Source organism: Sprattus sprattus, assembly GCF_963457725.1.
Source record: "Sprattus sprattus genome assembly, chromosome: 13".
NCBI lineage: Eukaryota > Metazoa > Chordata > Actinopteri > Clupeiformes > Clupeidae > Sprattus > Sprattus sprattus.
Window position 1 is genome coordinate 4472839 of NC_137911.1, and position 25434 is coordinate 4498272.

Below are 25434 nucleotides of genomic sequence, written 5' to 3' on the forward strand. Positions count from 1 at the left end.
TCAGGCAAGAACTGTGTCTGGCATAGTGGTGGTTGTGGCCGGGTGCTGGCTGACTGTCTCATCTCTGCTGTGCCCAAGAGGCTAATGGAGGTGGGGACGAAGATGTCACAGGACTCCCTCACAGCCAAGGCACGGGTCTGACCTCATCTCTCAGTGACACGGAGCCTGTTTTCCCATCCTGCCCACAGCCAGAGGTCAGACAGACACGGCCGGCACACAGGCATGAATTTTTCACCACCAAATTTTCTCTGGGTAAATAATCAGACCTAGCACACCCATTGGCAGATGGCAGCATATAAATCTTAGACAGAAAAATAAATACGTGGACAAAAAGTAAAATTACGCTTTTTTCCCAGGAAATGTGAATCACTTTTTCTTATGTGTTCACACCTGCTCTGCCGGCTAGTGTTCTGTGCATCTGTGATTCAGATGTCATTTTATTTCGAGAAAAAGATTCGATGTCTCAAACCCACTGTTGATTTCTGTTTGTTAAGATTTAATGATGCAAAAACATTTTTTTTTAAGGCTTTACCACAAACAAAAGAGGTTGATCACCATTGACATTAAATTACAGGGGTTGTACAGGACGTTTTCAGCCTAAGCTAGTATATCCCTTTCCCTTGTGGAAACTGTTTATTTTGGTTTCCCAAACTATGCAGAAGGAGAGACATTGAGTTCATGACAGTGAACTCTGGGCTCTGACCAGTGGTTGTTTGGGCAGGTTGACTTAAGCCATTTCATGTGCACAGTTTGAAAATGGGGAGTTTTCACATTTTTCAGTCTGTCCTCACTCTTCATTGCATTTCCCCAATCCATAACAAGCTATTCATACGTAACATGATCATAAACATAATTTTAAATAGCTCTATTGTTCTGATTTGTTGATTTTTCTTATAGACAGACTTGGTTACATGTAAAAAAGCGGATGCACCAAAAACATAGAAATGTGCACAATGTTATTTGCATGGCAAGTCCTGTATCTGTAACAGTCAAAGCCAAATCAGAACAGTAGTTTAGCAGTGACATTAACAGTCCTGTATCTGTAACAGTCAAAGCCAAATCAGAACAGTAGTTTAGCAGTGACATTAACAGTCCTGTATCTGTAACAGTCAAAGCCAAATCAGAACAGTAGTTTAGCAGTGACATTAACAGTCCTGTATCTGTAACAGTCAAAGCCAAATCAGAACAGTAGTTTAGCAGTGACATTAACAGTGACGCAACAGTCAAAGCCAAATCAGCACAGTAGTTTAGCAGTGACATTAACAGTCCTGTAACCAGTGGTGGTCCGTCAGGGCCTTCAAGGCCTTCTCTGCTGGCCTAAACATCATCAGAAAATAAATGTAATAAAAAAAAAATATTTTCTTTTCTTAAATATGTATTCAATGTCCATTATCTTCATTTCATAACTTCCAGCGTTGTTAATTTATGTTACAGCTTTTATCCAATCATATTTCAGCTATCATGTGTTGCCACGCTCCGCGAAATCTTCCCCGAGAACAGAAGTCTTCCCTGAGGCCTTCAGAATTCACGTTGAAGGCCCGTGTACATCTGATTGGTTATCACAACTGGCTGTTTTAGTTCATTTAAGTTGAATGAACTGAAACAGACAGTTGTGACAACCAATCAGATTTCGAGTTGGCGACACTGGGCCTTCTAGAAGGCCCGGAAGATTTCTTTCCTCGCGTTGAACGTGACACGTAAACGTCCTTTGATTGGATACTGAGGCAGACCGGTGCAGTGCTTCAGTGCTCAGTTTAGCTGGCTAATGCGAAAACGACGTACATGCTTATGCTAGTTGTTTCAATTGGTAAGACTAAATATAATTACATTAACCAACTCATATAAACTAGTTTACACCAACTTGATAATTCCAGTTTTTGATACAATTACAACGCCATTTTCAAGACGGAGCTTTCAAGAAAAACTGGATATCGTGAGGATGGGAAGTTTAATGAAACTGCTTTGCAGGTGGGACAATGCGATGTTTAATGGACAAACTTTAATGGACGATGTTTAATGAACAAGCTTTCGGTGGACTTAATAAAACTTTGTAGACTAATCCCTGAAAATGGCCTTTTATTTTTAAGTTGTGACAGTAATATCCAAGCGATCATATAACTGAGAGTGTACTACTCTTAATGTATTGTTAATACGGGTGTATTGATTTTAAATGCTCCGGAAATATTAATAAAGTCTGTTGTACTCGACTATGTTAAGGTGATGCAATGCTCACTTATACTGCCTTTCTGTATAAATATAATGGTTCGAGAGCCATGGCGTCATAATGATGGTATTAGGAGGTGGATTCACTCAGTTTAACATCGTGTAGGACATCGCTGAAGGCCCAGTCGTGAAATGCACGGACCGCCACTGCCTGTAACAGTCAAAACCAAATCAGCACAGTAGTTTAGCAGTGACATTAACAGTCCTGTATCTGTAACAGTCAAAGCCAAATCAGAACAGTAGTTTAGCAGTGACATTAACAGTGCTGTAACAGTCAAAGTCAAAGCAAAATCATCAGCACAGTAGTTTAGCAGTGACATTAACGTTGCTGTAACAGTCAAAGCCAAAGTTTACCATTGACATTAACAGGGCTGATTTTATTGCAGCGATGGATTTAGTTGGTGGACAAATTCTGTGCATATTTTACATCCCTGAAGTTGGCCCACTAAATAAGAAAATGATCTAAAATACAGAACAAACGCTATGACCTCAGCTCGTGTTTACTGGTTAATATCATAACTGCAGAGGCCATGCAATGTTAATGAGAACTGTGCTCTCACTTAAAATGCAAAGCGGCTTATTAGCTCTCCTATTGCAGGGAGGGCCTTCACTGAGGTGCCCAGCACCTGCCTTCCGGTGTCTTCAATAACTCTGCCCTCTTCCACTCTCACACTGCCTTTTATTTACTCTCGCTCAAATGATGTTAGTACTCCGTTGACAAAGATAAATGGGGGGATTAATATATATTGGATTAATCTGGGAGAAGTTGAAGAGAACATGGGGAGCCTGGATACCATTTCCCAAAGGTAACCACATGCAGCCCTTCTGGATTAGGAGCCATTTGCCACAGGGTTTAACTGTGATCAGAAGCCATTAGTGGAACATGGCCTGATGGAGAATTAAAGGGGAAAATAAGGAAACTCTTTGATTGCCTGATGCATATTCAACTTCAAATATCTGCACTGCAATGCCTGACTCTAGGGAGATGTTCCTCTTGAAGGATTTGCGATGGAAAATTCCCACATTGGCACAGTAATGTTTTTCACAAAAATGTGATATTGTTGATTTGATATACATGATTTAAATGTGCAAGAATGTACTTTCAAGAATTATCTTACACATAAACACCATCATGCTTTAATTATAGTGTTATTATTTATGTTGAAATTATAATATATGTATATACAGTATATATTTAAAAAAATCTCTCTCACCTCTCTCACATGTGTGTGTGTGTGTGTGTGTGTGTGTGTGTGTGTGTGTGTGTGAGTGTAGCACATGATTTGCTCTAATGCAACATACAGCAGGGAAGGATTATTTGTGCCTGATCATGTGACTATGGGCAGTATTCTAACTTGGCCACACCTCATATATCATTGGAAGTTCATGAATTAATTTCATGTCAATACTGCAGATTGAATCCATGTGTTTTGACTCTGTCTGAACAGCCACGCCACCAACAATATCACTTTCACATGCACAGCACACAGCAATTTCATGCACATATTCAATTCCTGCCAGCTGTTAGCTGCGCCCTAATAAAGTCCTCCTATTAGTGGTAGAGAGACCATTATTTATAACAGTATTGTGCTCTATACTGAGACTGACATACCCACCCCTATGTTCAGACATAAAGTTATCATACATGTTCACTATACACTATACAACAGGTTACAGTAAGCACGGCCATGAAATCATACATATCATTATTTGTTTAAACCCAGAAGAATTGCCATGTTTACATGAATAAGGCTTGCCTGTCTTGTAAATGTGCCATTATTCTCCCAAAACTTTAACTCTATTCACCATAGACTTTTGCATAGACATTGCAATGTGTTATGGTGCTATGTCAAGGTCTTAATTACATCGTCAGCTGTGTCAATTGACCTGCTCAAGGAATGATTTTATAAAATGTATTAATTGGTTAACATATGCAAGTACATGAGGAATGTTTCTTGCTAATTTTATCCTAATTTTATGCTGTATACACCACCACTACAAATTTCAGAAAAGAGCTACCAGCAGTTTTTGAGCTACCAGCAGAGGGCCCTTTTTAAACACTTTTAAACAGACACTACTTGACCAATACCCCCTCCCCTTTGCTGACACAGTGTCCTGTCAGTTTCCAGTCATTGATGATGTCATTGACACTTTCAAAATGTAATTGTAGCATAATAGGCCAAGCGGCAGCCAGCAGTGCGCTCTATGAACTCTAATACACAACCCAAATTCTGTGTCAGTTTTGCTGGTTTAAATGTTAAGACTGTAAGGAGTTTTAAGTTACTGCACAGTGAATGCCAAGCCACTGGAATCAATAATGTCTAAATAATACAGTAAATATAACATAAATGGTCACGTCATAACTATAAATAGCAGATAACTTCAAAGAGCAATTCTTTTGTCTAATGATCTGCTGTGTGTGAAGATATATATGTTGTATTTATTCTAGTCATAAATAATACCACACATTACTGTATCTGAAATACTTCTCAGTTTATGTCTGAACACAGTAGATGATTCTGAAGTCTTTAATGATCTAAGTTCAACACCTACGAAGACACTAATGAGGGCACAGAACATATAGTCATATTTAAGTTGAATGAAAACTCTGATTCTTCTGCATACCTCCTCACCTTTTCCACTTTTACTCTTACACTACACCTCCAAGGATAGAACTGCATTTTCTGTATGTCAACATTTGTCTTAAGACTGTCCATTTCATAAATATTTGGCTCCATCAGGCCACCCTCTCTCGTAGTATACTTGTGGAACCACAAGGTGGTGATAGAGCAGAGGTTTTATTTTTTATAAACATAAGAGCGTCTGGTAAAAGTTTTAGGCCGTTTAGGTTGTTCCACTGTAATGTTTGTGAGAGTTTAATATTGAAGCAAATGGCTGTTACAACTACGAAGTGGTGTTGCAATGCAAACTATCTGATGTGAATTAAATTTTGAAGGGATGGACAATTATGCCCTTATCTACTTACTGTAAGAAATTAAGAATAACATTTTGTTTTATATTAAGATAATAACTGAGATAATATTTAAAGACTGATTTTCTGTGGATTTCAATGGAAAACCTGTGTCTATTTTGCACTAGTGCTTTATACTGTGAAAATTTGTTAGAAATAACTTCTAAATGGTTGAAGCTTATGGGTGACTGATGATTTCTTTTTGCTGAGGAATCCTAAGCCAAAAGAATTTTGCAAGTCAGACAATTAGATAATGCACTCTTTTATTTTGTTTGCTGTAAGCTCCAAAAATATCTGCTTAATTACAATGTACCCCTCAGTCTACACAATTTGCAAGTGAAACATGTGTATGTATCTTCAATGGCTACGAGGAGTTGATATGATTTACCTGTGATTTTGACCTGAAAATTGCTTAAAATGCATTACATTTAATTATATTGTGTCTTGTGGCTAAATCAAGGATTAATTAGTTGCAGGATATTGTACAATACTCAGACAACACACCAGTGGGTTCTGGAAATGATGCTACTGAAGAGGGCACTGTGTAACAACTGGGCATTCTACTTGACTTTGTTATGAGATGTTAGCACCCTCTGATTTTGGACTGTAGCTCTAACTAAACAACCAGTAAGTGAGGTGCAGCCATAACCAATAGCCCTTAAACCGGGCAGGGCCTAGACTGGAACCTTGTGGAACACCATAATTGACGGATCATACATTATTGCTAGTCAAAATATCCATTTCCAAAAGCACAATCGTGAATGTTGAATGTTGTATGAAATGCTTGTAGGACATAATTTCCAAAGCTGTACTGTGTCAACATTAACCTACCATCACTGCCAGGGATCGTGACCTGATCTTGGGTGCTAATTTAGACAAGTGGAAATGAAAGAGATGAGAACAGGGCAATAAACTGCTTTGATAGATGGTGTTAAAGAGCAAAGCAGCAGGTGGGACTGCTGCTTCTTAAACGTCTCCCTGATAACGTCACTAAGTTATGGCTTTATTATTGTCCGACATCCCTGCTACAGTGATCAGACTGAAACACCTGCCGTAATAACACAATAATAAAAGCGAATGCTCAAATAAATGAGTTTGTAGGTACCACAGAACTGACAAACAAGTACGGACTCTTCTTTAATCTTAATCAGTGGATACAACTTTAAAGGCTGTTGATGTTGTACATGTTGTGCATGTTATATACTGGAAGTTTATATGTACTTTACAAAATTCGGGGCAGAATTAGAACTTTTCATAGTACCAACTATTTCGATCACAAGTAACTGGAAGATCTTGTTTGTTGAGGGATGGTTGGCACTGCAGTAGAACAAACAGAAAAATCACTGATTATTTTCAGACTGAATCAACAAGCACACAATGAAATAGTGAGATCAACAGACACCTCTACAAGTGCTGCACTTCCCATTTGCAGTATTCAATAAGTCAGAAGATCCTTGAGTCAATAGTCTTTTTATGACAGAGCTGAGCTGAGCAAGGCTGATGACTTGAGGACTAACAGTGAAGGCTCATCCAACCTCTAGACATTTACCTCGGCATGAGGTGATCATGTTTGCACTGGTAACAGTTTACAACTGAAGGGGTCTGGGATCATGACGTGTTTTGAAAATGAATACTCTCAATGTGTAAATGTTTGTGTACCATTCTAAAACAACATGCTACCAAAGGCACCCAGTAACATCAACTGACTGATTGACTAAAATTGTATCCAATCCAATTTACAAGTGATGTTCAAAGTGTCAAATGGCTAAATATATAAAGTAATTATGTGGAAACTATTGCCGCATGGTGACTGTTTACTTTAGAAGGGTTTCAATATCTAAGGTTAAAATTAGATTGATCTAGCCATGGTTCACTATGAACAATACTTCTGAGTGAGATACAAGGGGATATTACAAAGCAACACCCCCACCCCACCCTCAATCTGGAAAGACTTCTGATCAATAGGCATGTTTTCTGAAGAAGATTGCATTTACTCATATAGTGTGTACAGTGGATCCAGACAACTATATTACAGAACAGAACAATCTTTCAACTAGGGTACAGTCTGTGATATTACTTTTACTTCATGATATTCACACAAAAGGCTTGGGCCATCTTGGGCTAAGGATGTGAACACTTGAACTGGGCAAAACTTGGGCTGAGGATATGAACAATATAAGTGGCCTCAAGTCATTATTGCTGTGGTCGGCAAATGTCATTGGCAACAAAAATCCTACAAATAGTCATATTGTGTGAATAAACTGTAATGCACAGAAATGGACATCATAATATTATTACTATATATTATTATTATGATTGCATGTTGGTGAAAAAAGTCTATGGCTGAATCCCATTTCACCCCTTAGCCCTTCGCCTTTCCCCTTCCCCTCCGTTTTGCGCGTTCACGTGGAGGGGTAGGGCTGTCCCAATTCACGTTAAGACAGAAAGGAAGGGGAAGGGCTTTCCACCCCTCCAAACGGAAATTTTCCGAGGGCACACTTCAAACGAAGGGGTGAGACCGATTTCCCCCAATGCATTGCGAACCCATGATCATTAAAGAAGAAACATCGCGCAAGTCCCTTTAAAAATGTCGGAAACAGCAGGAAAAGCATCACACAAATGAAAGTATTTTCTTTGTAATTCATGGTTTTAAAACTTGTTTGATGAAATGTTGCATTGTGTTAATAACAGCTGCAGGCGCCATGTTTGTTTATGTCTGGTGAGTGACAGCTGTCGCTCTCCGGTAACGTAACAGCTGACGATGCGTACTGATGACGTACGTAAGTGTTGAAGGGCTATCCCAATTCGTAGGGCTAGAGTTTAAACCCCTTCGACTACCCCTACGTTATGGCTCCGTTTGAAAAGGCGAGGGCCAAGGGGTAGGGGTAAGGGTAGGGGTGGAGATTAGAAATGGGATTGGGCCTATTTCTTGTGAAGTTCTCACAAGGTTTACCATTCATTTTACATATTCAATTCATTCATTGAACCATATGACTAAACTTTACCATGTCTGGTAACATCCTTAAACGTGTTCACATCAGGGCTCACAGTTTAACCTGCCATGCAGCTCCATTCAGAGTTCAACCGGCGAGGATCCACAGAGTTCTCCATGCCCTTTTATTTTTCTTGAACATTCTCAGAAGTCATATCATAAATCAGTAGAGGTTCTTTTCTGTTCTGACACTTGCAGCATTATGAAGCAGTGTTTTGTTTGCTGAAAGGGAGGTGCCAGGCTTAACACCAGGGATTTGGTGCCTTTCAACACCTTTGGCACAACCTTACCTGGCAGAGCCCTGAATGAGAAGGTGATCTTAGCCCCCACCTGCGGAGTGCAAAGGACACTCCTGCCATTTTCATCATTAGCTTCGTAAAACTCTCAAAGCTAATCTGTTGCTATTTCATTCTCATTTATTTTAGTCTAACATTCTCCTGTTGATGTATGGCTTCTGGATGCTGACAGGGCATGTATAACTGGCCTCAGATATGTTGAACATGTCTCATCTTATTAAGTCATTGTTTCCAAAGCATGCCAAGTTTGTGATGCACCTGGATACACCTGGATACAGGTTCATCTGTTTGGTGTATCTCTTGAAAGCTTTTTTTGCAACGCTACGTCAGCCAGAATGAGTGATTACATGCTTCCTGTTCTTAGACATAGATTGCTAAAGCCTTGTCTCACAAGATATGTATAACTGCACTCTGTAATCGGTGCAAAACAACAACCAACAACTAACTTAGGCTCCTCTGGTAAGAAATCTTCCTACTAAGGGTACCTTACCTACTCAGGGTATAGTGGTCTTAGTTATCCTCTACTGTTCCATTGGATGTCATGGTCAAAAAAAGATTTCCAAAGAGAACCTGGTATGAATGCAGCTGTTAATTAAGGACTGGATAATTTGATTCTTACTGGAGTCAATATACTGAGCACAGATTTGTGTAACCCACCTACATTTGAAAATGTGGCATGCTTTCTGTTTGATGAAAGACTTCTAGGCCACCTCTTGTAGTATGGGTGAGAGAGAAATTACAACGAGAATAGGATTTGTCTCATATATCAGCTTTCATCTCCTCCAAAACTCCACAACATTTTGAAATGGCCTCCAAACATGTGTTCTGAAAAGTGATGCCTGGATCTGGTCTTCCAAAAGACAATGCATCTAGGGACTGACTTCAGAGGGAGCAGTAGCAGAAGAAGCTACTGCAGGAGAATCTTTTGTTATGTAAATTTTTTGTTAGGATCATAAAGGTGGTCTCATTTAAGAATGGATAGCAGTGGATTAAATATATTTTGAGAACTGGTGTGAGTTTTTAGTCAGGAAACAAACTGAAGAGAAAGGGTTTTACTAAATCATTGCAAGGCCAAATGGAAAGGTAAGCTAAATCTGGCTGCTCTCCGTGTGCTGTATGGATGTGGTGAAAAATGTTTTCATTTTAATACTTATCTAAATTGACCGTTGATTTCTTGAGGTTGGTCATGATGTTATAATCACCTTTCTGTGAACTGAAGAACTCTAGGGAAGCATGGCAAGAGAGGCAAAGGACACAAGGACAAGGAGTTTCTTTGATGTCGTGGCTTAGACGATCCAGACTTTGCTGCTCAAATTGCTGGCCATGGCCTGTTGCTTCTAAATGAACATAAACGGCCGTTTTCATGCAACCATAAGCATTAGCCAAACAAATTAGCAGTCAAATAAGCTCCAACATCTGTGTAATACGTTAACGACTAAATGTTTTCAAATACCAATTTCGAAAAGTTGTTGTCTCTGATGTAAATGTGGCCTTTCATTTTTTTGAAGATATCTCACCAGTCTTGCTCATTGTGCCTAAATAGGAAAATAGCCTTCATGAAATCAATATCTATTTCCATATGACATGATGGTTATAATTCATCTTTAAGCCTCCACAGATGGTGCCACTGGAAGAGACGGTTAGTGGTGCTTCTCATCTCTTAGGCCATTGTGTAGAAGCACGCATCTCTCAACTCCAGATATGGAACATGCCAATTTGACTGGTGCCGGGGGTAGTGTCTGTTTTTATAGAAGACAGACAAGTAGCCTAGTCAAGCAATAGTCTTTGCCTTTGGCAGGTGTAAGTTATTAGTTGTGCATGAAAAGGTTATGCGTAGTCTCCCCTTTGAGCATCCTTTGTTGCTCTTTAATCTCCAACAATCGTAGTGACTTACTTTTGGTCTAATTATGACATTATAAACATTTTGAGGGTTTTGTGGAGGATCTTTTTTTATGTCAGGAACTGTGGATATGCTTTTGTGCATCCAGTGGTCTCAAAGTGCTTAAGGTCAATCATGCCTTAAAGAGCTTTTAAGATTGGCAATCCCTCAGGTTATATTGATAATAAGGCTGGCTATAGATGCAGAGGTACATACTCTTTCTTAAACACATATCAGCATCACACAGCACAAATTCTTGAATGTGACTTGCTCTGTGACTGCAAAACCAATGTTTTGGCAATGGGCAGACAACCCATTGCATGTCTTAAGACCTCTCAACCTGGCTCCAGGGAAGAGAGACAGTTCTTGTAGCCCAAGTGTGACTTAGGCCCTCACCAAGATCCATTAATGACCCTAATTGGAGAAGTGGTCTCTACTTGAGACTCTTGCACTGACTGACTGGACTCCATGGAATGCAGCTCAACTGCCACTCTCCTTTATCTAACCCCTGACAGCTCTTAGCCACCTTCAATGGACACCATCACACCATGGTGGGCTCTGTCTGTCTCTGGTGTCTTGTTTCAGCTTTCTCACTACACTTCATGGATATCAGAACACAGAAGACAGTTTAATATTGTGCTGTTACCTTGAGACATTTAAGAGAATATCCTTCAAATATAAAATCACCATTTTGAAGCTACTACACACATTCTGTAGACTATGCTAAACAAAATTCACCCACTAAATTATAAATGATGGTACCCACAAAATTATGAATGTATACCTGGAAAAATAAATTGCATTAAAGTGGCACTGGATGTATTAAACTGGAACAACTGTCATTGCCAAAGGATGAAGCTGAAGTGTCAGTTAAGGGATCTGTTGATTTGATTCATCTTGATGTGGACAAATAAAACTTTGGTGCATCCGGGTTTGTCTCATCTAAAATGGAGGGTTTTCATCCCCTGCAGGTGTGGTTTGTGAAGATTCAGAGTGGTTTGGGGTTTGAAAACCACAAGTGAGGACGATTAAACACACCTGGCAAGTCATTTGGGCAACCTATTACCTTATCGAGATTTTACTTCATCACTATTCAATGCTAATTTTCTGTGTCCTGGTTGACAAATAGATGTCTCACTGGGGGTGGAGGAGGATTTGACTAAAAGCCTACTAGCACCACCTAGAATTAAATGGATCTGACAAACTGTGTCACCCTTGAGAAACTATCTTGTAACGTTTACTTTTTGTCCAGATTCAAGATCAAGTCATTTCAAGGGACCACATTAGGGTCTGCCTACACTCACTTATGCGGTGAAAGCAACTGGGAGCAAATTATTGTATGAAAGTAGTTTTCATTGGAAACCTTAAATTCTGAGCAATCCCTCATGCTATATGCAGTCACAATCATTCTCTATTCAGGATTAATCAAAGGGAAGCTGTTCTTCAAAAGGTGAAAGTGGCATTGTATAGACCATGCAAAGAACTGTCTGCCACCTGCACAGCAGAGGCTCATCTTAGAAATGTCTGATCTTTTGTTAATGTCCTCCTGTGGAGGCAATGCATTGCATAGTGCTTTAAAACGGGCTTCTCCACGTCTAGAAGTTAAACTACGGCACAAAGAGTCATGCTGTTGGCAGGTGTTGCCCAGTATAGACGCTGAAGAGTATAGAGAAGGATATCATCACTGTACTTCATTTGGTTCAAAGGCATAATGACACTTCAATGTTGCCTTTGTTTGAATCTAAGGCAGTTTGAGAACAGCCAAACACCTGGAAGCATCATATATCAGGGATTTGCAGGGATTAAATAAACTTCAACTCTGGTACACTATGCTTTTCACTCACTGTGTGGTAAGACTTTCCTTTGTGGACTAGGTGTGGTAGTCTCATGCCTATACTAAGACTGCTTTTCTTATAGACCCGGGTGTTCTAGTAGTGTACATGGTAAACTATATTGTTGTGGTTACGACAAATATGTATATCTTTGGCCTATTACATACAACATAAGCATTACATGTATGTTTGTATATTAGTAATGCCTTAAAACAGTTCACTGCATGTGATTTTCACAACTATATATTTTTTGACAACCTGCAATGAAGATTCCACTGTGGAAAATGTATGGAAATTTACCTCAGGCTAGCTTGCATTGGGACTGTTGCTCAGTACCTTTTTTGTAAAAAGAAATTGAGCAAAGATCTTGCCAGGTTGGGTGTGAGAAAGTGCTGCATTCCTTTCTGTGTAGGACACCAGAATAGATGGGTGTTGTCCACAGGCACCAAGGTATGTATGTCAATACTGGTGCCCTCCATTTGAACCTTCAAATGTACCTGGCTTGATAATAGGAGAGGGAGAGACACCGAGGGGTGTGTTCAACCTAAGTGACTTTGTGACTAAGGAGCTGACACCCGGACAAGACCGTTGAGTGAAAAATGAATGGACACTGAAAGAGCTCACTTTGGCTGCAGATGAACCTTTCTATGCAGGTGGTCCCTGTCACACAGTACGGCTGTCTGTCGTGGAGGTTCACGACCTGGAGGAACGTGCCACTTCAAATCTGACCCATGCACATCTTTCTTTCTTGAATTTCTAAATTGCAGTTATTTTAGTCCACAAAAGAGTAAACTCCAGCCTTGCATGTTTAAAAGAGTCTTGTAACACAAACAAACCCTTGTGTGAGGGATTTACTATTCTTATAGCGGAAAAAATAGAATTGTTATAAAATGTTAACTTTAAGCAGCACAATGCATGAAGCATGTTTTAATGAGCAACTACATCTGGTTTTGTTTTCCAATAAATCTTGATGGAATTTGGTCATGTGAAGGACAGATTAACACACCTGCTGTTCCCACTAGCCATCCAGGCTATGTACTATGTACTATGGAATTCTGGGGTTCAGGTTGGACTGTCAGAAAAGCCTTCACAGCACGACATATACTAATGCCACCAATGCACGACATATACTAATGCCACCAATGCACGACCAATAATAATGCCAAAAGATGCCAGTTAGCATGTTAGCAGGCTTTTATCAGTGGCAACTGGGCTGTTGGTGGTGTTTGCAAGGTTTTTGCATGTTCTTTAGGTAGGTTTTGGACCCAAACTCCTTAATGCTTGTTAACTTCTAAGCACTGTAGTAGGTTAAGAAGTGCTTATCCCAAAGAAAGGCCAGGAGCAGTGATAGTTGATTAATGGTGTCCTATGAACTCTAAGCTGCTCTCCCCATGGGTTGAATTTTTGGCAGTGACCCTGTATTAAAAAGGTGAACTTTCTAAGGTTAAAGTGATGTTGCTTTAAGCAGGACTGGAATAGCAGAGCCTTCCCCTATCGGCCCCGTCCTCTCCTGTCAGGACAGTGACAGGCACACAAAAGGCCAACCTGCAGAGTGCACTGCATGAGAGGCAAAAAACACATCACTTAAACATGTCAGTCACCAAGCTGGTTTGCTTTGATAAGTTTGGCATATTGTCAGACTTAATCTATATAAAGGCATGTTTGCAAAGCAAAGAATCAAGAAGAATGCTTTATTTGCTTATTTCTTAGGGCATGTTTAAATGAATTCATTACATAAACTCTTTCTGTATTTGTTTGTAAACACTATGGAGAAAATCATGCACTGTGCAAATTGACTTTTGTAGCGCGTGGCCAGAGTGGCGGCTTGTTTGAGGTTGCCTTGCTCCAGCTTAGTGCTTGTGTCTGTTGCACATATTAGTTTATATTTCAGCGTGTTGCTTCCCTTGGCTTTTGAGGATTTGTAGCATATGATTTGATTTAAATGGTAAGAGGGATAAAACCAGAGGTTTCTTCAATCAGATAGTTTTTAATTATTATGAATTCATACAGATATCGTAGAAGGATCTGTGAACCAATAGGTAAGTGTAAGTGTAAGTGGGTGAAGTGTGCGTGAACAGAAGAACCTAAACACACATGTCTAAAAGGAGACTTTCGTCTCATATTCTATTTTAACGATAACATCAACGATGTTCAAAATGATCTTGCAGACAACCTAGTCTTCCAGAATCACACCACTTGCACATAGAACAGAAGGGGAATGTCTTCAACCCTGCCAGGCACAGCTCAATGTGTGTAAAGAACCCAAAAACCTGCCAATTGCCATTCATATTACAGTGAGAGTATGCTTCTGAGGCAAAGGGTGGCAGACGGGACAGATCGTAGCTTATCACCAGTAAAGCTTGACGGGGGGGCAGGGGGGAGGGGGGGGGGGGGGGGCACATGCCAGACAGATATGCAGTCTGCAGTGGGATAAAGCTCCAACCCTAGACTGAGGCCTAGGTAAGGCCTGATGGCATCTGTCAGTCTCCTAGGCAACAAGCTGCCATGACACTGGGGGCCTGATTTACTAACAGGATTGCGCCCATTTCTGGCGTAAAATAGCGGTCGTAAACATAAAACGGTATTTACTAAGGGGGCGCATTTGAGTAGAGTCGCATATTAACGCTTTGAGGGTGTGTACCTGCCAACAGGTGGGATGGCACGGAGACGTGGGTGGTAACGTAGGCGTGAAGCGCTCTTTAATGGGAGGAGTGCGCCTAATGATGTATTGAGTGGAATTTACTAAACTGCCTGGCGAGCGCACGTCTATGATTTGCGCGCTAATTCTCCGCCTCATAAAAACACGTCTTAACCAGGAAGCGCATTTCAATTGAGTCTGAAAACGTTGATATGGCAGCAGTGATAATAGCAAGGCGAAGAAAGAAGACAGAGACAGCGCACAGAAATAATTTTTTCAACTCGTATAACACATTTTCAGTTAAGCGAACCACAAATCATTCAATCAGTTGGTAAACTCTGGACAATTGCAAATATTGGCATCGGATCATTTCAAACAGTTATAGCATCAGTTGGTATATCTCAGCCTTCACTCAGCCAAATATTCACCCAGGTACTCGACGCATTCCTACGGGGCACTGGTCAATATACATTTCCCCACTACGATATCTGAAATTAAACTTTCCGAACGTAATTGGAGCCATTCATCGCACCCACATGCAAACAGCCCCATCTTCAATCCACGAACACGTTTAACGAAACAGAAAGCGCACATATTCAATGAATGTCCAGGTCATATGTGATGCCAACATGACCATTACTTACGTGGTAGTGGTCTGTCCATGACAGTTTTATCTTCCGGAATAGTGCCATCTATCCATGAATGAGCAACGGTGATTTTGGAGAGGCCTGGCTACTTGGTAAATGTATTTGTTTCAGTGGGGATATATTTTAGTGAACCCATGTCCCTTGTAGAACGTATTAATCTTGCCATGTACACATCTATATTGTTATAATAGACAGTTTATGCATTAATGCCACCAATAGCATATTATTTATAATTGTGTTCTTTTCAACATCTCGCTGTAGGTGATGGCGGGCAAAACAACAATATAACCCATTGAATCAGTTTCAGTGATTGAGCGAACGTGAACCAATATATCTTTCTCCTCTTCGCTGAACCTTAGTTTTTTCTTCCTCGAATCTCCATTGTGGCAATAACTTGCAAGCAATTTCTCCAGTCTTTTAACGGTGCGCTAAATAATGATTGCCCATGCAGCGCGGATCTGGCTTGTGAAATGCGGGGAAACACAGTGCGTTAATGTGCGACTCGCAAAGGCGAAGATTAAGCTGCGTTCGCAAATCAATGTTAGTAAATCAGGCCCTTTAAAGGGCGGAGTAAGCACCCCAGTGCCCAGCGCAGATGTGGTTTGATAAATACCACGAAAAATGCGCAAAAACACAGTGCGTTAATTTGCGAACGCAGATTAAGCAGCGCTCGCATATTAGTAAATCAGGCCCTGGGTATTGCACAAGTGAATTAAGATCAATTGAAGTTATTTGTGTTTCTGTTGATTTGGTGATAGAATCGCCAACAAACAATTCACTATAGAATCGCAACAAAATAAATGTCATTCAAATTGTTGTGGACACTGCATTACTTTTATATGTACAATGCATTTCTTACATTCAAATTATATGAACCCATGTGTATATGATGATATATCATGTTGAGTTGAAGGTAACCAGAACAAGCTTTGGAGAGAGGAAAAACTGTATGTAATGCAGTCACTTTCAGAAGACTTTAGACCAGGTGGTGGAGAGATATCCAACAGAATGCTGTAGCTGTGCCGAATTCTGCTACTTAAAGGATCCCACCACCAGATGCTCATTTGGAAAGAAATGTAAGTTTCTAATCTCCAAGAAATTCAGCTCAAAGAACCAGTGCCCCAGGACAAGGCAGTGTTTTGCCGCCTGAAACACAAAATGGGAAAGTGGTATTTCTAAGGATGTCACATAAACAACTCCACTGATGTCTCTTGACAGCATTACTGAATGCCTTTCATAAATAATAACAGTATACCATTTTGAATTTCAAGTAAAATTAAATCAATTGACTATCAATTAAACATCAACACAGAATTATAAATAGTTGAACTGTTAGTTAGTACATGAATTAGTACATGGCACCGCCAAAGAAGAAACTAATGTGTTTTCTTATGACCTACAGATAACACAAAGCTTTATTGAAAACAAGGGTGTTGAGTGAGAGGGTTTGACTGAAATGATGGATTGTTCCAGGCTGGGAAAAAAAATACTTTCTCTCTCCCATGGGTGGTCCGTGTGTATTACGTATGTTAGCAAGCTGAACAATTACTTTTTTTGTCCTGCCCATACGTACCTTGCGCCCACGTAAGACCAATTCGTCACAGCAATGTGAAAACCAAACCTTAGAGGAGGAAATGTTGAATAACCTGTCATCTAAACTACAAATAAACTATTACAAGGCATGATCTATGTGGAATATTTCCTTCTTTTCATCCTCTGCTACTGCTTTTTCCCAGTGGTGAAGTGTTAAGGGCCTGACCTTAGAGCCTTGCGCTTTCCGAGGGTGAGGTGTTAAGGGCCTGTACTTTAGAGCCTGAGAGTTCTCCCTGTGCCCCTTTCTCAGCATTTCTCCCAGCAGAGCCATAGATGGCAGTGTTTTGCCTTATTTTCATAGAAATTCAGAAATGTTCTTCAGTCACATTATGCCGCAATTTCATCCCTGATAGACATATCATCAAAGGGTTCCGTGTATGTTTCGCATAAACAGCCTGCATAATACATCTTAAATAGAGTTCAGAACCCTGCATTGGCTGCAGCTGAAGTTGTGTACTTCTCTCTATTCATAATCACAGCTTTACCTTCCTGGAAAGGACGTTAGAGATGAGGATATGACTCATGGGAAATGAGTCATGGGGTTATGTGTTATTTATTACATCCTCCAATCAGAGCACACTTCAGGGAGGGTCAAGCATTCACAGAAATGAAAGTGTAGCCTGGTAATCTACATCTATACATTTCATGCACATTTTACAAATCACAAATTCCATTCCAATCCATTCAAAATTGTATGGAGTCGATACAAGGGACCTGAGTTGTCTATTTCTCTTGTTAAGACAGGAGAAAATTACCCCAATTAAATGTGGATTTTATTAACATCCCTCAATAAAAGTTTTTTTAATTATTATTACTATTGTCTTAGATGTCATCTTCCTGTGTCTGATGTTACAGAGAAGACAATGTTGTAAATAAGGCTTACCTATTGTGGTTTTCTCAGTCTCAGAATAAGCTAAACAAAGGACATAGGGCTCAAATATTTTATTGCCCAGAACTTGTCAATATAACATATGTTAATACATTGCAGTCACATTCTACTGTTCCTAACTGCGCCTAATTGGTATAGGATTTTTTTTGTGCTGAATAACAGCATTTTTTTCAGTGCTGTTTATATGTTCATACTCAGATAATATTTAGTAAATTTGGAAAAGAATACAAATTTTCTACACCGATATTTTACAAATATTAGTTGGTCATAATTCACATATAATCCTTTATACATATTAGCACTGATTTCATTTTCCTATAAATAAATCCCCTCAATAATGCCATTAGTAACTCTTTACCATATGCAAACTATACAGTAATTCTTTTTTAGAGTAAAGCTGAATCCATTTGGAAACGGCTATTCCATTCTCCTGTCTTGTATTTGAATAGAAAAATTCATAGCAGCAAGATTAATGAGTCTGAATTGTAGTTCAATGGTGCATTTCCGCTTTAACAAACCGGTCCCCTCCCCTATTTGCTGAGTTATAAAGGATTTGTTGACAAGTTCTACTTGAACAAGTTGTGTTTAGACAACAGTATATTTCGCTGACGTCTTTTCACATCAACTGGGTCCAAGGTCGGTTTTATATTCTACTGAAATCATAAAATGACACTCTAGATAAACAGAATGTTTACACGCCCCATGTGAGCTGAGGCTGATATGTAAATCTAGCCTTATTCTTTCATCAAATTTGCATTTGCCCTCTTAACCAAACACTATAGGGCTCCAATTCAAACAACTTTAATGATGGCAAACCCCTCTATGACCGATTGGCGTATCAGGGAAAATGGGCAGAGCGATTTAGATGGGAATGAAAGGAGGAAACGCACTAGCTATCGCCCACCGACTGACAATAATTGGATCAACTTTCCTGAGAAATGGCCGTGTTTTGATGCTCTAGTGGCTGGCTGGAGATTGCCTGGCTTTCTCCTATTTATCGCTTGCCTTTTATCTGCCATGAGCAGACCTTTCTACAGCCGCCATCCCAGGCCCGCTAATCAAACAACTTTTTAATAAGACTTAAACGGCAGCTCTGCCGCCTGTGGAAGGCGCCTCAGCTCTCCCAGTCTGACACTGGGAATGATGGCATGAATATCAACTAAGATTCTGCTCTCAGACGTGCAGGCGTGTAGACACACACAAACACACACACACACCACAGATATGTATACTCACACGCTGCTCTTTTTGTTTGATCACAGTCTTCAGATACAGTGGCCCAATTTATGGTCACAAAAACCTACAAGGCTAAAAGTTTTGCCTTTTTTTGTTTTTGCAGTGAAAACGTTCACTGATACGGTATTCGGTTTCAAGTAAACTATGCAAATTCTCCTTCCCACTCACGGTTTGATTTATATTTTTTTTGTGCTCACAGAATGTCAACAAATGATAAATTAAGAGCATCAATACCTAAATAAAAGATCTATCCAAAAACACATTCTGACTTATTGTGTTTACTTTTCACCAGATTCAGTAAGATTTATCCCGGTAATAATGGCCCTAGGTTCGCTCTTCATCCACGGGCTACCCTGTTTACTGCATGTTTGTTTTAGAGCACGGTGGCTTGTGCATCTCGAATCTCTTCAACAGCACAGCCTGCGCCTCCTTTCCGCGGCATACGCCCTGAAAGCCAGCAGCGCTCATATTTCAGCGCGCTGCCTGGTGATCTGCACTGACAGTTGTACAGTTGGGAGCATGAAAGCACTGGTGTTCACGCCTTGTCCCTGCCCAGAGAATTGATGCCTTGCAGGTCCTCGCGAGCTGGGCAGCTGCTGCAGTCCGCGCGGCCATTTAGAAGTTAACAAGCTCAAAACAAAACAAGTGACAAAACGCCACAAAGGCAGGAGGAGGGGGAGGGCAGCGGAGAGTCAGAGACGGGGGTCTAAAAGTTTCTGTCTTCAAGGAGCATCTTTCACTCCTGCTCCTCTCTTCTCCCCACCCTGAGAAGTGAGCCCTAAGTATGGGCCTTTGCTAGGTAACTAAGGGCCTTTGGTTTGGAATGTGCCTCCCATGCTATCAATGGCAATCCCCTGTGCAAGTCTCCCGACTCAAACTTTGCGGGATTTCTTTATAAATACCTGCTTGGTTGTATTTTGGCACAATCCAAAGCCATCAAAATCAGGAGAAAACAACACTCTGCTTTACCCAAAGTAAAAAAACACCAGCCTTTTCTGTGTGCCTGTCAAATTGCTATCTAATGGTAGCAGACCAGTTGGGGGAGCGGATATCTGCTTTTCTCTCCCTCTGGCTGTCGGCAGACCTGCCATTCACAAAGCCAGGGGATGCCACACACATTCTGTTTGTTCTACATGAGCAAACAGATTGTAAACTGGCTGATAATTTTTGTACTGACAATGTCATTTACGGCTGTCAGGCCTTTGTCTTCTCTGTTTGCTTTATTCAAATATGAACCGAGCGGACCTCCCCTCTGCTGCTCTCTTCTGCATTAAAATCACATCAATTCACTTCCATTTCGTCTTATCTGAAATTCATTGGAGGCAATCACTTGGTTGAATGCTCTGCCATCTCCATGGAGACCAAAGGTCCCGCATGGACTTCAGAAGGATTAGGAACTTGTAAGATTTAAGTCTTGAAGTACACAGTTTCTTTGTCGTGTCCTCCTTTGATATCAAGCTGGGAGAATTCGCCTTTTCTACTCTGATTTTAGTCAGAAAAAAGATGCCTATATGTTCTTGTTTGCAGGAGAGATCTCTATAAATATTCAGTCGCACGCACGCATTTGGTCTGTTTCTACATTTTACCTAACTATTTAAAAGACACTTTCGTATTTATTAGTCTGACCCTGATTTGCATTCACGGGGCACTGGTTGTCCGTAAGCATACCACAATAATTTCATTCTAGCAGTGGGCTGTCCAAGTTGTTGTGTGGCGGTGATCTTTGTGCTGAAACTATGACAGTGGAAGTGGCATGTGGTGCCTCTGTGCCCCAGTGCCACCTTCTTTCGCCCCAGGGGCATGGACAATAAATCCCGTTCTGTGGGCCCTGGCTCCGAGGGCCAGCTACCCCGGGAGCCCCGCTTTCTGCTCAGAGGCATCTCCCCTTTGTCCCCCCTCCCTCCCTCCCTCCCGGGGGTCAGGGCAACCGAGTGTTTTTCACATCCAACTGTCTGTCTGGAAGCAGAGCTGCAGATGTTACTGTTCCTTTCATTTAGTTTTCTCCCTCTCCTTTTCTCCTTCATCGCACTGCCAGAGCATTTGTTGTATGTTTTCTTTAAAGAACGTGGCGTGGAAAAAAACATGCTGATGAGGGACTGGCTCCCATTCCTGAATTGGAACTCTTTTATTTCTTTTCACCAGCCAAAAGTACAAAGTAAACATTTAGAAGTAAATGGATTAATTTTTAGTTGCAGCCAGGCATTTACAGGGCAGCCAGGAGCGCAACCATATCCCCCCTCCCCCCAGTGCCCCCCCCCCCCCCCATTCTCTTAGCCATCACTGCTAACATCTATTATCCCTCTTTGTTGAAAGTGACAAGCTTTGCTGGGACTTAAATGTGTTGAAATGTTCTCCTAGCATTATGCCAGACCGACATTTAAACAGTTTATCTTAAATGAGGTTAATGAGCAGATGGGCATTCTGTATAAAGCTCACATCGTAAAGAACCTCACAATACTTCTGCCATACACAGAAGTGAATAGGGACAAAATCTTGAAAATCTTGTTAAATAAAGCTGTAAGCTATTTTCATGAAACCGTAAATGACAATGTAAAGTAAAACATATTTTGAAAGGTTTTTCTTTTAAAGGGTTATTTTACTTAATATTTTTGGAGTTTAATGCACAGGAAATACTCTTAAAACCAGTGATCTATTAAATGGCTAACATACTAGAGTGGTTTATGCATTTTAAAAGGGACAAATTTGCACCAAAAACAAAACGTAGTCTTTGCCATAAATAAATGGTCTGATTCTGTGCATACCTCCGCTGGTCTTCCTGTCAGAGCTATTTTCAGCCTGGAACAGCTCATCAATGCCTCAACCCTATTTAATGCACCCTCAACATTTCCTGAAATTTGAGGAGTAAACAGAAAGTTGCCTCCAATGACATGGTGCCTCCAGGAGGCCACTAAACAATCAATGAACATTTGCAAGTTGGTATTTACCTTCTTGTTTACTGAAAATTGTCACCTTTCTGTGTTTCAAGGTTTAGGGTGGGACATGGAGAATATTGCATGAAAAGTCTCATTTTCCTATTTTGTATTGTTTGATGATGTATTAGTTAATGAAGATGATGCATGGTTTAATCTTCAGTGTACAGTACCACAGGCCTACCAAAACTATTATAAATATAAATATAAACACCAGACATAAATATATATGAATAATTTTCTCATCACTGCACTACAGAAAGTAGACGGGTAAACAGAGACATTTACTGTGTACTGATGAAAATCACCATCCAATGATCATTAATAGCAGATCAGATGACCCGAAGCAAGGTGACAGTAACATATATAAATAAAAATGCACTGAGCTCCTACAAGAATCTAATCATATAGCACAAAAACACTCCTAAGACTTTAGAAAGAACAAATGCTAAAGCAAATAAATCATCAAGAATCTTTTACCAGCAAGACTGATTCTGTCATTCTACATAAACAATATCTTTATGGTGTGGACACATTTCAGCTTTTTTAGGTCTAAACTGTTTCAAAACTGAACTATTTTGGAGAATCCCAGAAAAATATTTGAAAGACATTAAGTTGAAGTTATGTTAGATGTTGTGTCCATCTTTGAGCATCACAGTACAGAAGTGTATCAGTCTTGCACATGGTGCAACTCACTGCTGACTGCTGACTTTGAGCATTTAGACTGGATCCTGCCCATACCTGTTGAGACCATACTCCATGGAAGGGAGAGGATTATTCCTGAATACCAGTCCAAGGTTTAACAAAGGAACCTGATGATAGCAAATAAGGCTGAGGCTTTTGCACTAAAGCAACGAGGAAAAATAACAGAGTGAATTCTCAGACCTAACTGACCTGGTGGTCCAATAATTTGCAAAAATGATATATTCTATTTATTATTATGACTGTGGTTTGTAAGTAATCATCACTTTCTGACACCATCAAAGTAGAGGAGGTTATTTTTGCTTCTGCGCTATGTAAATCACAGCACTCTGATGCAAATACAGAGGCTATGCCTTTCACTACAGTAATACATGTGCAGTCAACAGTCCAATATATTTAAAAACGGGACTTGTAAAGTTGTGGAAACGTTCGAATACACACTATCTATACAAATCTACAATTTCTTTCCAGAACAGGTGTATCCTGAAACGGAGTGGCCTACTTTTTATGCTTTGCTGGTCTCAGATGGCAGAAGCCCTAGTTGCTAATAAAATAAATACCTCAAAAAGTGGCAAATTGAAAGCCATCCTAAGCACGCTTCTCTCGCCCCAGAGTAGAGACCTAGAGAACCGTGTATTGTACAGAAAACTGTGTAGGCCCAGTCGAATAAAAACATTCAGCACTCTGGCCCAGTGTAGTACTAAAGCGACCAGTCAAATACGGCCATAGGACGCCAGCCATGATGCCCAGGCTGAGAATAGGAAGCAAGCCTCTTGTCTTATTAAGGAGCTAACTAACTGTGTGATGTGATTCTGCAAATGATTACCAAGTCTCACAGGTTTTCGTGTGCACCTTAAACTACATAGTGTGAATCTCCCTCTTTACATGAACTTCATTGGAAAACTGTTTTAAGGTAAAATAATTACTACAGTTATTAACTCTTTGCCGATGACTAGACTAGTACTGTAAAGCCCATTGTATATACTTACATTATGTAATTTTTTTCAGTTATTTATGTTCTTTTCTTGAGAGCAACTATCGGACCTTGTTATCTATCAAATCTCCCAGCATTTCCTGTTGGTGTGCATGCATCTAAAGGCCTCAATATGCTTTTGCATTCTTCTCCGACCTACTCCGCCCTCGAAAATAAATGGGCGGGTGGTCGGATTCAAAAGGATTTGATCGTACTTACAGGCCATATACACTTCTACGACGGCTGTGGGTGCTGCAAGTAATTTTATCGCGGAAATAATAATTATAAGGACGGCAACAGCGCTTTAAAACAACGTTTTACATTATTCAAAAGGTGAAAGATTAAATGCAAGAGAATCGCCAGGTGTAGGCTACCTTCTCATTATGTGTGTGTGTTGTCAGTGTTTGCAATACAATGGTGTTGGCTGTAAATAAACTCCACTTCGCGTTTTTGACAATAAAATAAATCCCATTTAGGATAACAGCCTTCTTCTTATGTGCGGGAGTTTGTTTAACAGTTTATGCGCGGGAGTTGTCCCATTTCCCATGAGGCTTTGCTCCGACCATTTTACATTAATAAACACATGAAATCGCTGGCCAATTTATATTTGTGGTCATGAAAGTTATGTAACGTCTGAATAAAGAGAAATAGATCAAGATAGGAGGCTAAACAAAAGTCAGCTACAGCCCCGGGCCTTACCACCAGGGGGGCCGATGTCGAGTGAGTCAAGGGCACCGCGCATAACATTAGAAACATTCAGAGTGAAACTAATTATAATGCGCGAAAATGTCCGGTTAAAGAAAGCACGAGAGTGGGGCCAAAAAACTGGTCCGTTGACCGTGACCCTCTAATCGCAAAAGGCCTCAAGTGCAAAGTAAGACTGAAGAAGATAAATTCACATTTCTAAACGTTGCTTTGGTTCGCACCACATTGCATTAAGACAGGGATTTAAACGCTTTTAATGACGTGCTTTCAAATACGACGATGCAGGTAACAAGCCAGGCTTCCCGGTTCCATCTAAATAGGCCTAATAAAACGTAAATTCTTTCAGCAATTGAAGAAGTATGAGTTCTTATCCTCACGCATATCGCTGCAGATTAGGCTAATTCATTGAAAATTGTAGACACATTTGCAAGCCAGTTAGACATAGCTAAGTGAAATGTTTTAGCTTAGCTATAGAATCTTCCATTTTCGCAGACATGGTCAAATATAAGTTTAGAGGTTTTCACTGAGGTTTTTTTTGTCAGATCAACAGGACTAAATAGGTTCTACGCTCAATCCAGTTTGTGAGATATTGCGCAATCTGATATGAGGCACAGCTCGTTGTTGTCTCATCGTCTTGCTGTCTTCTGTCTGTTTGAACAGGACATGCGCAAATTCAGCGATTTTGATTATAAAACTGCTCGAAATGATTGGAATCATGCAGAAAATACATTTATATCACAGACCAGTAGAAAATATGTATTTCCTTTGATCGTTTCCCCTGACCGCATGTCCGTGCTCTCGAATAGAAACTTGGGCGCAGAGCCAAGCTGTTGCTTCACTAATAGGCATATGCTTAATCAATTCGTTGTTTCATTCCCTGGCTATTTAGCCTTGTTTTTGCTTTTGAATGAATGGAAATATGTATACA